General features: G+C 38.1%; 2 non-coding genes across 2 annotated transcripts; both read left to right on the top strand.

Annotated features, from left to right (window-relative positions):
• Nucleotides 1–1,832: 1,832 nt before the first annotated feature.
• On the top strand, nt 1,833–1,940 carry LOC112761269 (small nucleolar RNA R71). The gene has a single exon (XR_003181671.1). It is a non-coding gene; the product is annotated as a small nucleolar RNA R71 (small nucleolar RNA).
• A 9,032-nt stretch (nt 1,941–10,972) lies between these two features.
• Nucleotides 10,973–11,080, top strand: LOC112761268 (small nucleolar RNA R71). The gene has a single exon (XR_003181670.1). It is a non-coding gene; the product is annotated as a small nucleolar RNA R71 (small nucleolar RNA).
• Nucleotides 11,081–13,221: the final 2,141 nt, after the last annotated feature.

The following is a 13,221-nucleotide window of genomic DNA, read 5'->3' as shown; positions in this document are numbered from 1 at the left end:
TTTTATATTTATTTTGTGACTCCACATGATCATGAACCTAAGAAAACATGAAAAACAATAAAAATAAGAATTAGATAAACATTGGGTTGCCTCCCAACAAGCGCTTCTTTAATGTCAATAGCTTGACAGTGGGCTCTCATGGAGCCTCACAGATGTGCAGAGCTTTGTTGAGACTCTCCAACACCAAACTTAGAGTTTGGATATGGGAGTTCAACACCAAACTTAGAGTTTGGTTGTGGCCTCCCAACACCAAACTTAGAGTTTGACTGTGGGGGCTCGGGTTGACTCTGCTTGGAGAGAAGCTTTTTCTGCTTCCTCTCCATGGTTGCAGAGGGAGATCCTTGAGTTTTAAACACAAGGGACTTCTCATTCCATTGAAGGAATATTTCACCTCTGTCAGCATCAATCACAGCTCTTGCTGTGGCCAGGAAAGGTCTTCCTAGGATGATGGATTCATCCTCTTCCTTTCCAGTATCCAGGACTATGAAATCAGCAGGGATGTAAAGGCCTTCAACCTTTACTAACACGTCCTCTACTTGTCCATATGCCTGTTTTCTTGAGCTGTCTGCCATCTCTAATGAGATTTTAGCAGCTTGCACCCCATAGATTCCCAGTTTCTCTATTACAGAGAGGGGCATGAGGTTTATTCCTGAACCAAGGTCACACAGAGCCTTAAAGATCATGGTGCCTATGGTGCAGGGTATTATGAACTTTCCAGGATCCTGTCTCTTCTGAGGAAATGTCAGTTGATCCAGATCACTTAGTTCATTGATGAACAAGGGAGGTTCAACTTCCCAAGTATCAATGCCAAATAATTTGGCATTCAGCTTCATGATTGCACCAAGAAACTTGGCATTTTGCTCTTCAGTAACATCCTCATTCTCTTCAGAAGAGGAATACTCATCAGAGCTCATGAAGGGCATAAAGAGGTTCAATGGAATCTCTATGGTCGCTAGATGAGCCTCAGAGTCCTTTGGTTCCTCAGAGGGAAGCTCCTTATTGACCACTGGACGTCCCAGGAGGTCTTCCTCCTTGGGATTCACGTCCTCTCCTCTCCTCACAGGTTCGGCCATGGCGCTTATGTCAATGGCCTTGCACTCTCCTTTTGGATTCTTTTCTGTATTGCTTGGGAGAGTACTAGGAGGGATTTCAGTGATCCTTTTACTCAGCTGGCCCACTTGTGCTTCCAGATTTCTAATGGAAGATCTTGTTTCATTCATGAAACTTACAGTGGCCTTAGATAGATCAGAGACTAGATTTGCTAAATTAGAAGCATTTTGTTCAGAGTTCTCTGTCTGTTGCTGAGTTGATGATGGAAAAGGCTTGCTATTGCTAAACCTGTTTCTTCCACCATTATTAAAGCCTTGTTGGGGCTTTTGATCCTTCCATGAGAAATTTGGATGATTTCTCCATGTTGAGTTATAGGTGTTTCCATAAGGTTCACCTAAGTAATTCACCTCTGCTATTGCAGGGTTCTCAGGATCATAGGCTTCTTCTTCAGAAGATGCCTCTTGAGTACTGTTGGATGCAGCTTGCATTCCATGCAGACTCTGAGAGATCATATTGACTTGCTGAGTCAATATTTTATTCTGAGCCAATATGGCATTCAGAGTATCAACTTCAAGAACTCCCTTCTTCATAGGCGTCCCATTATTCACAGGATTTCTTTCAGAAGTGTACATGAACTGGTTATTAGCAACCATGTTAATGAGTTCTTGAGCTTCTGCAGGCGTTTTCTTTAGGTGAATGGATCCACCTGCAGAAGTGTCCAGTGACATCTTTGATAGCTCAGATAAACCATCATAGAATATATCCAGGATGGTCCATTCTGAAAGCATGTCAGAAGGACACTTTTTGGTCAACTGTTTATATCTTTCCCAAGCTTCATAGAGGGATTCACCTTCTTTCTGTCTGAAGGTTTGAACATCAGCTCTAAGCTTGCTCAGCTTTTGAGGAGGAAAGTACTTGGCTAAGAAAGCCGTGACCAGCTTATCCCAAGAGTTCAGGCTGTCTTTGGGTTGAGAATCCAACCATAATCTAGCTCTGTCTCTTACAGCAAAAGGGAAAAGCATGAGCCTGTAGACTTCAGGATCTACTCCATTAGTCTTAACAGTATCACATATCTGCAAGAATTCAGTTAAGAACTGAAAAGGATCTTCAGATGGAAGTCCATGAAACTTGCAGTTCTGCTGCATCAGAGAAACTAACTGAGGTTTCAGCTCAAAGTTGTTTGCTCCAATGGCAGGAATGGAGATGCTTCTTCCATGTAAATTGGAATTAGGTGCAGTGAAGTCACCAAGCATTCTCCTTGCATTGTTGTTGGGTTCGGCTGCCATCTCCTTTACTTGTTCGAAATTTTCAATCAAGTTGTCTCTGGATTGTTGTAATTTAGCTTCTCTTAATTTTTTCTTCAGAGTCCTTTCAGGTTCTGGATCAGCTTCAACAAGAATACCTTTTTCTCTGTCCCTGCTCATAAGAAAGAGGAGAGAAAAAGAAAAGAAGAGGAATCCTCTATGTCACAGTAAAGAGGATCCTTATTGTTAGTAGAAGAAAAGAAGAAGAAATTCGAACACAGATAGAGGAGGGGGTTCGAATTTGGTGATGATGTGAGGAAGAGATGTTAGTAGATGAATAAATAAATAGAATAAGATGAGAGAGAAGGAGGGAATTTTCGAAAATTATTTTTGAAAAGGAGTTAGTGATTTTTGAAAATGGTTTTTGAAAAATGTTTAGTATTTTTTTCGAAAATTTTTTTGAAATCAAAAATAAAAATAAAAACAATTAGTTAATTAAAAAAGAAATTTTGAAAAAGAGGGAAGATATTTTCGAAAATTAGAGAGAGAGAGTTAGTTAGGTAGTTTTGAAAAAGTTAAGAAACAATCAAAAAGTTAGTTAGTTAGTTGAAACAAATTTTGAAAAGATAAGAAGTTAGGAAGTTAGAAAAGATATTTTGAAAAGATATTTTTGAAAAAGATAAGATAAGAAGATATTTTAGAAACTAATTTTGAAAAAGATTTGATTTTTAAAATCTCAATTAATGACTTGATTCACAAGAAATCACAAGATATGATTCTAGAATTTAAAGTTTGAATCTTTCTTAACAAGCAAGTAACAAACTTCAAATTTTTGAATCAAAACATTAATTGATTATGTTATTTTCAAAAATTTGATATAAAAATAAGAAAAATATTTTTGAAAAATATTTTTTTTTGAAATTTTCGAAAATAACCAAAAAATTTTGAAAAAGATTTGATTTTTGAAAAAGATTTTGAAAAAGATAAGATTTTCAAATTGAAAATTTGATTTGACTTATGAGAAACAATTTGATTTTTAAAAATTTTTGAAAAAGTCAACTCAATTTTCGAATTTGATGAGAGAAAAACGGAAAGATATTTTTTTGATTTTTGAATTTTTATGATGCAAGAGAAAAACACTAAAAAGATGCAATGCATGAAATTTTTAGATCAAAACATGTGATGCATGCAAGAATGCTATGAATGTCAAGATGAACACCAAGAACACTTTGAATGCCAAGATGAACATCATAGACACAATTTTGAAAAACCTTTAATGCAAAGAAAACATGCAAGACACCAAACTTAGAATTCTTTAATGCTTACGCACTAAGAATTCAAGAATGCATATGATAAACATGAAAAGACACAAAACAAAAAATCATCAAGATCAAACAAGAAGACTTACCAAGAACATCTTGAAGATCATGAAGAACACTATGAATGCATGAAATTTTCGAAAAATGCAAGATGCATATGCAATTGACACCAAACTTATGATATGACTCAAGACTCAAACAAGAAACATGAAATATTTTTGATTTTTATGATTTTCTAATTTTTTTGGATTTTTTTTCGAAGAATTAATTGAAAAAAAGAAAAATAAGGATTCCAAAATTTTTAATATGAATTCCAGGAATCTTGCATTCTTAGTCTAAAGCTTCAGTCCAGGAATTAGACATGGCTCACTAGCCAGCCAAGCTTTCAAAGAAAGCTCCAGTCCAAAACACTAGACATGGCCAATGGCCAGCCAAGCTTCAGCATTTTAACATCAGAGTATATTGATCTTGATAACAAATTGCTGCTCATCATTTATCAAGTATGTAACTTACCTCTGATGGTTTGGAAGCCTCAGTCCAAAAGAATTTAGACATGGCTTTACAGCTAGCCAGGCTTCACATGCTTCATGAAACACTAGAATTCATTCTTAAAAATCTTTAATAAAATTTTTGAAAACATTTTTATAATTTTTTTTTTTTCGAAAACAGATGAGAAAATTTTAGAAATATTTTTGAAAAATTTTTGAAAATAAAATAAAAAGAAAATTACATAATCTGAGCAACAAGATGAACCGTCAGTTGTCCAAACTCAAACAATCCCCGGCAAAGGCGCCAAAAACTTGGTGCACAAAATTGTGATGTCCAGGCTCAAACAATCCCTGGCAACGTGAGCAACTTGGTGCGCTGATCTCAATACATAATTGTCACAACTTCGATACAACAAACCAGCAAGTGCACTGGGTCGTCCAAGTAATACCTTACGTGAGTAAGGGTCGAATCCCACGGAGATTGTTGGTATGAAGCAAGCTATGGTCACCTTGTAAATCTCAGTCAGGCAGATATAAAGTAATGAAGATGTTTTCGAATAATAAATAATAGAATAGGGATAGAGATATTTATGTAAATCATTGGTAGAAATTTCAGATAAGCGAATGGAGATGCTTTTCGTTCCTCTGAACCTCTGCTTTCCTGCTATCTTCATCCAATCAGTCTTACTCCTTTCCATGGCTGGCTTTATGTGATACATCACCACTGTCAACGGCTACTTTCGGTCATCTCACGGGAAAATGATCCAATGCCCTGTCACGGCACGGCTAATCGTCTGGAGGCATCACCCTTGCCAATGGCTTCATCTTATCCTCTCAGTGAATAATATGCTCACGCACCCTGTCACGGCACAGCTATTCATCTGTCGGTTCTCGATCATGCTGGAATAGGATTTACTATCCTTTTGCGTCTGTCACTAACGCCCTGCAATCGCGAGTTAGGAGCTCGTCACAGTCATTCAATCATTGAATCCTACTCGGAATACCACAGACAAGGTTTAGACTTTCCGGATTCTCTTGAATGCCGCCATCATTCTAGCTTACGCCACGAAGATTCTGGTTAGGAGATCTAAGAGATACTCATTCTAGCTTATTTCATGTAGAACAGAAGTGTTTGTCAGGCACGCGTTCATAAGGGAGAAGGATGATGAGCGTCACACATAATCATCACCTTCATCACGTTCTTTAGTTCGAATGGATATCTTAGAAGTGAAATAAGATGAATTGAATAGAAAACAGAAGTGCTTTGCATTAATCTTTGAGGAACAGCAGAGCTCCACACCTTAATCTATGGAGTGCAGAAACTCTACCGTTGAAAATACATAAGTGAAAGGTCCAGGCATGGCCAAGATGGCCAGCCCCCTTGATCTAAGAACAATGCGTTCAAAGATGATCCTAAGATCCTAAGATGATCAAAAGATGCCTAATACAATAGTAAAAGGTCCTATTTATAATAAACTAGCTACTAGGGTTTACATGAGTAAGTAATTGATGCATAAATCCACTTCCGGGGCCCACTTGGTGTGTGTTTGGGCTGAGCCTGAGTGTTGCACGTGAAGAGGCCATTTGTGGAGTTGAACGCCAGTTTCTGTGCCAGTTTGGGCGTTCAACTCTGGTTTTGGATCCTTTTCTGGCGCTGGACGCCAGATTTGGGCAGAAGGCTGGCGTTGAACGCCAGTTTACGTCGTCAGTTCTTGGCCACAGTATGGACTATTATATATTGCTGGAAAGCCCTGGATGTCTACTTTCCAACGCAATTGGAAGCGCGCCATTTCGAGTTCTGTAGCTCCAGAAAATCCACTTTGAGTGCAGGGAGGTCAGAATCCAACAGCATCAGCAGTCCTTCTTCAACCTCTGAATCTGATTTTTGCTCAAGTCCCTCAATTTCAGCCAGAAAATACCTGAAATTACAGAAAAACACACAAACTCATAGTAAAGTCCAGAAATGTGAATTTAACATAAAAACTAATGAAAACATCCCTAAAAGTAACTAGATCCTACTAAAAACATACTAAAAACAATGTCAAAAAGCGTATAAATTATCCACTCATCACAACACCAAACTTAAATTGTTGCTTGTCCCCAAGCAACTGAAAATCAAATAGGATAAAAAGAAGAGAATATACTAAAAATTCCAAACTATCAATGAAACATAGCTGCAATCATATGAGCGGGACTTATAGCTTTTTGACTCTTGAATAGTTTTGGCATCTCACTTTATCCATTGAGGTTCAGAATGATTGGCATCTATAGGAACTTCAGATTTCGAATAGTGTTATTGACTCTCCTAGTTCAGTATGATGATTCTTGAACACAGCTTCTATATGAGTCTTGGCCGTGGCCCTAAGCACTTTGTTTTCCAGTATTACCACCGGATACATAAATGCCACAGACACATAATTGGGTGAACCTTTTCAGATTGTGACTCAGCTTTGCTAAAGTCCCCAATTAGAGGTGTCCAGGGTTCTTAAGCACACTCTTCTTTTGCTTTGGACCTTGACTTTAACCACTCAGTCTCAAGTTTTCACTTGACACCTACACGCCACAAGCACATGGATAGGGACAGCTTGGTTTAGCCGCTTAGACCAGGATTTTATTCCTTTAGGCCCTCCTATCCACTGATGCTCAAAGCCTTGGGATCCCTTTTTTATTTGCCCTTGCCTTTTGGTTTTAAGGGTTATTGGCTTTTTCTGCTTGCTTTTTCTTTTTCTTTGTTATTATTTTTTTTTCTATTTTTTTTCGCCCCCTTTTTTTTTCTGCAAGCTTTTGTATTCACTGCTTTTTCTTGCTTCAAGAATCGTTTTTATGATTTTTCAGATTATCAAATAACATGTCTCCTAGTCATCATTCTTTCAAGAGCCAACATATTTAACATTCTTAAACAACAACTTCAAAAGACATATGCACTGTTCAAGCATACATTCAGAAAACAAGAAGCATTGTCACCACATCAATATAATTAAGCTAAGTTCAAGGATAAATTTGAAACTCGTGTACTTCTTGTTCTTTTGAATTAAAACATTTTTCATTTAAGAGAGGTGATGGATTCATAGGACATTCATAACTTTAAGACAAAGTTACTAACTACTAATGATCATGTAATGAAGACACAAACATAGATAAGCACATAACATAGAAACGAAAAACAGAAGAAACAAGAACAAGGAATGAATCCACCTTAGTGATGGTGGCGTTTCCTTCTTGAGGAACCAATTATGTCCTTGAGCTCTTCTATGTCTCTTCCTTGTCTTTGTTGCTCCTCCCTCATTGCTTTTTGATCTTCTCTTATCTCATGAAGCATGATGGAGTGCTCTTGATGTTCCACCCTTAGTTGTCCCATATTGGAACTCAATTCTCCTAGGGAGGTGTTGATTTGCTCCCAATAATTTTGTGGAGGAAAGTGCATTTGAGGCATTTCTGGGATCTCATGGTGATGAGCTTCATACGCCTCTTGAGCTCCATGAGTGGGCTCTCTTGCTTGCTCCATCTTTTTCTTAGTGATGGGCTTTTCCTCTTTAATGAGGATATCTCCCTCTATGTCAATCCCAGCTGAATTGCATAGGTGGCAAATGAGGTGAGGAAAGGCTAACCTTGCCATGGTGGATGACTTGTCAGCCACCTTGTAGAGTTCTTAAGGTATAATCTCATGAACTTCCACCTCTTCTCCAATCATGATGCTATGGATCATGATGGCCCGGTCTATAGTAACTTCAGAGCGGTTGCTAGTGGGAATGATTGAGCATTGAATAAACTCCAACCATCCTCTAGCTATAGGCTTGAGGTCCAATCTTCTTAGTTGAACCGGCTTGCCTTTGGAGTCAATCTTCCATTGAGCTCCTTCTACACATATGTCCATAAGGACTTGGTCCAACCTTTGATCAAAGTTGACTCTCCTTGTGTAGGGGCGTGCGTTCTCTTCCATGTATGGCAAATTGAACGCCAACCTCACATTTTCCGGACTAAAATCTAAGTATTTCCCCCGAACTATTGTAACATAGTTCTTTGGATCCGGGTTCTTACTTTGATCATGGTTCTTGGTGATCCATGCAATGGCATAGAACTCTTGAACCATTAGGATGCCGACTTGTTGGATGGGATTTGTTAGAACTTCCCAACCTCTTCTTTGAATTTCATGTGGGATATCCAGATACTCATTTCTTTTGAGTTTGAAAGGGACCTCAGGGATCACCTTCTTCTTGGCCACAACATCATAGAAGTGGTCTTGATGGGCTTTGGAGATGAACCTTTCCATCTCCCATGACTCGGATGTGGAAGCTTTTATCTTCCCTTTCCCTCTTCTAGAGGATTCTCCGGTCTTGGGTGCCATCAATGGTAATGGAAAAACAAAAAGCTTATGCTTTTACCACACCAAACTTAGAATATTGCTCGCCCTCGAGCAATAAACAAAAGAATAGAAGAAGAAGAAGAAGAAATATGGAGAGGGAGAGGGAGATGTGGTTTCGGCCAAGAGGAGTGTAGAGGGGTGTGTTGTGTGAATTTGATGAAGACTGGAGGTCTTTATATAGGGAAGGGAGGGGGGTTAAGGTTCGGCCATATGGGTGGGTTTGGGTGGGAAATTGGTTTTGAATTTTGAAGGTAGGTGAAGTTTATGAGGTAGGTTTATGGGGAAGAGTGGGTGGATGTGAGTGGTGAAGAGGTGATGGGGAAGAGAGTTTGAGGTGATTGGTGAAGGGTTTTTGGGTAAGAGTGTTTATGGGGTTGTGTGAAAGAGAGTGGTGAGAAGAAGTGAGTGGAGGTAGGTGGGGATCCTGTGGGGTCCACAGATCCTGAGGTGTTCAAGGATTTACATCCCTGCACCCATTAGGCATGTAAAAATGCCTTTGTATTCAACTCTGGGCGTTCAGCGCCAGGTTGGTGGCCATTTTGGGCGTTCAACGCCCATCTGTGTGCCATTTCTGGCGTTGAACGCCAGAACCATGCTCTGTTCTGGCGCTGAACGCCAGACAGATGCTCCTCCAGGGTGTAATTTTTCTTCTGCTGTTTTTGATTCCGTTTTCAATTTTTATATTTATTTTGTGACTCCACATGATCATGAACCTAAGAAAACATGAAAAACAATAAAAATAAGAATTAGATAAACATTGGGTTGCCTCCCAACAAGCGCTTCTTTAATGTCAATAGCTTGACAGTGGGCTCTCATGGAGCCTCACAGATGTGCAGAGCTTTGTTGAGACTCTCCAACACCAAACTTAGAGTTTGGATATGGGAGTTCAACACCAAACTTAGAGTTTGGTTGTGGCCTCCCAACACCAAACTTAGAGTTTGACTGTGGGGGCTCGGGTTGACTCTGCTTGGAGAGAAGCTTTTTCTGCTTCCTCTCCATGGTTGCAGAGGGAGATCCTTGAGTTTTAAACACAAGGGACTTCTCATTCCATTGAAGGAATATTTCACCTCTGTCAGCATCAATCACAGCTCTTGCTGTGGCCAGGAAAGGTCTTCCTAGGATGATGGATTCATCCTCTTCCTTTCCAGTATCCAGGACTATGAAATCAGCAGGGATGTAAAGGCCTTCAACCTTTACTAACACGTCCTCTACTTGTCCATATGCCTGTTTTCTTGAGCTGTCTGCCATCTCTAATGAGATTTTAGCAGCTTGCACCCCATAGATTCCCAGTTTCTCTATTACAGAGAGGGGCATGAGGTTTATTCCTGAACCAAGGTCACACAGAGCCTTAAAGATCATGGTGCCTATGGTGCAGGGTATTATGAACTTTCCAGGATCCTGTCTCTTCTGAGGCAATGTCAGTTGATCCAGATCACTTAGTTCATTGATGAACAAGGGAGGTTCAACTTCCCAAGTATCAATGCCAAATAATTTGGCATTCAGCTTCATGATTGCACCAAGAAACTTGGCAGTTTGCTCTTCAGTAACATCCTCATTCTCTTCAGAAGAGGAATACTCATCAGAGCTCATGAAGGGCATAAAGAGGTTCAATGGAATCTCTATGGTCGCTAGATGAGCCTCAGAGTCCTTTGGTTCCTCAGAGGGAAGCTCCTTATTGACCACTGGACGTCCCAGGAGGTCTTCCTCCTTGGGATTCACGTCCTCTCCTCTCCTCACAGGTTCGGCCATGGCGCTTATGTCAATGGCCTTGCACTCTCCTTTTGGATTCTCTTCTGTATTGCTTGGGAGAGTACTAGGAGGGATTTCAGTGATCCTTTTACTCAGCTGGCCCACTTGTGCTTCCAGATTTCTAATGGAAGATCTTGTTTCATTCATGAAACTTACAGTGGCCTTAGATAGATCAGAGACTAGATTTGCTAAATTAGAAGCATTTTGTTCAGAGTTCTCTGTCTGTTGCTGAGTTGATGATGGAAAAGGCTTGCTATTGCTAAACCTGTTTTTTCCACCATTATTAAAGCCTTGTTGGGGCTTTTGATCCTTCCATGAGAAATTTGGATGATTTCTCCATGTTGAGTTATAGGTGTTTCCATAAGGTTCACCTAAGTAATTCACCTCTGCTATTGCAGGGTTCTCAGGATCATAGGCTTCTTCTTCAGAAGATGCCTCTTGAGTACTGTTGGATGCAGCTTGCATTCCATGCAGACTCTGAGAGATCATATTGACTTGCTGAGTCAATATTTTATACTGAGCCAATATGGCATTCAGAGTATCAACTTCAAGAACTCCCTTCTTCATAGGCGTCCCATTATTCACAGGATTTCTTTCAGAAGTGTACATGAACTGGTTATTAGCAACCATGTCAATGAGTTCTTGAGCTTCTACAGGCATTTTCTTTAGGTGAATGGATCCACCTGCAGAAGTGTCCAGTGACATCTTTGATAGCTCAGATAAACCATCATAGAATATATCCAGGATGGTCCATTCTGAAAGCATGTCAGAAGGACACTTTTTGGTCAACTGTTTATATCTTTCCCAAGCTTCATAGAGGGATTCACCTTCTTTCTGTCTGAAGGTTTGAACATCAGCTCTAAGCTTGCTCAGCTTTTGAGGAGGAAAGTACTTGGCTAAGAAAGCCGTGACCAGCTTATCCCAAGAGTTCAGGCTGTCTTTGGGTTGAGAATCCAACCATAATCTAGCTCTGTCTCTTACAGCAAAAGGGAAAAGCATGAGCCTGTAGACTTCAGGATCTACTCCATTAGTCTTAACACTATCACATATCTGCAAGAATTCAGTTAAGAACTGAAAAGGATCTTCAGATGGAAGTCCATGAAACTTGCAGTTCTGCTGCATCAGAGAAACTAACTGAGGTTTCAGCTCAAAGTTGTTTGCTCCAATGGCAGGAATGGAGATGCTTCTTCCATGTAAATTGGAATTAGGTGCAGTGAAGTCACCAAGCATTCTCCTTGCATTGTTGTTGGGTTCGGCTGCCATCTCCTTTACTTGTTCGAAATTTTCAATCAAGTTGTCTCTGGATTGTTGTAATTTAGCTTCTCTTAATTTTTTCTTCAGAGTCCTTTCAGGTTCTAGATCAGCTTCAACAAGAATGCCTTTTTCTCTGTCCCTACTCATAAGAAAGAGGAGAGAAAAAGAAAAGAAGAGGAATCCTCTATGTCACAGTAAAGAGGATCCTTATTGTTAGTAGAAGAAAAGAAGAAGAAATTCGAACACAGATAGAGGAGGGGGTTCGAATTTGGTGATGATGTGAGGAAGAGATGTTAGTAGATGAATAAATAAATAGAATAAGATGAGAGAGAAGGAGGGAATTTTCGAAAATTATTTTTGAAAAGGAGTTAGTGATTTTTGAAAATGGTTTTTGAAAAATGTTTAGTATTTTTTTCGAAAATTTTTTTGAAATCAAAAATAAAAATAAAAACAATTAGTTAATTAAAAAAGAAATTTTGAAAAAGAGGGAAGATATTTTCGAAAATTAGAGAGAGAGAGTTAGTTAGGTAGTTTTGAAAAAGTTAAGAAACAATCAAAAAGTTAGTTAGTTAGTTGAAACAAATTTTGAAAAGATAAGAAGTTAGGAAGTTAGAAAAGATATTTTGAAAAGATATTTTTGAAAAAGATAAGATAAGAAGATATTTTAGAAACTAATTTTGAAAAAGATTTGATTTTTAAAATCTCAATTAATGACTTGATTCACAAGAAATCACAAGATATGATTCTAGAATTTAAAGTTTGAATCTTTCTTAACAAGCAAGTAACAAACTTCAAATTTTTTGAATCAAAACATTAATTGATTATGTTATTTTCAAAAATTTGATATAAAAATAAGAAAAATATTTTTTTTTTTGAAATTTTCGAAAATAACCAAAAAATTTTGAAAAAGATTTGATTTTTGAAAAAGATTTTGAAAAAGATAAGATTTTCAAATTGAAAATTTGATTTGACTTATGAGAAACAATTTGATTTTTAAAAATTTTTGAAAAAGTCAACTCAATTTTCGAATTTGATGAGAGAAAAACGGAAAGATATTTTTTTGATTTTTGAATTTTTATGATGCAAGAGAAAAACACTAAAAAGATGCAATGCATGAAATTTTTAGATCAAAACATGTGATGCATGCAAGAATGCTATGAATGTCAAGATGAACACCAAGAACACTTTGAATGCCAAGATGAACATCATAGACACAATTTTGAAAAACCTTTAATGCAAAGAAAACATGCAAGACACCAAACTTAGAATTCTTTAATGCTTACGCACTAAGAATTCAAGAATGCATATGATAAACATGAAAAGACACAAAACAAAAAATCATCAAGATCAAACAAGAAGACTTACCAAGAACATCTTGAAGATCATGAAGAACACTATGAATGCATGAAATTTTCGAAAAATGCAAGATGCATATGCAATTGACACCAAACTTATGATATGACTCAAGACTCAAACAAGAAACATGAAATATTTTTGATTTTTATGATTTTCTAATTTTTTGGATTTTTTTTCGAAGAATTAATTGAAAAAAAAGAAAAATAAGGATTCCAAAATTTTTAATATGAATTCCAGGAATCTTGCATTCTTAGTCTAAAGCTTCAGTCCAGGAATTAGACATGGCTCACTAGCCAGCCAAGCTTTCAAAGAAAGCTCCAGTCCAAAACACTAGACATGGCCAATGGCCAGCCAAGCTTCAGCATTTTAACATCAGAGTATATTGATCTTGATAACAA

Source organism: Arachis hypogaea, chromosome 16 (genome assembly GCF_003086295.3).
Source record: "Arachis hypogaea cultivar Tifrunner chromosome 16, arahy.Tifrunner.gnm2.J5K5, whole genome shotgun sequence".
In the NCBI taxonomy this organism is placed as follows: domain Eukaryota; kingdom Viridiplantae; phylum Streptophyta; class Magnoliopsida; order Fabales; family Fabaceae; genus Arachis; species Arachis hypogaea.
Note: the sequence above shows the minus strand (reverse complement) of the source record. Positions and strands in the feature narration are given on the sequence as shown.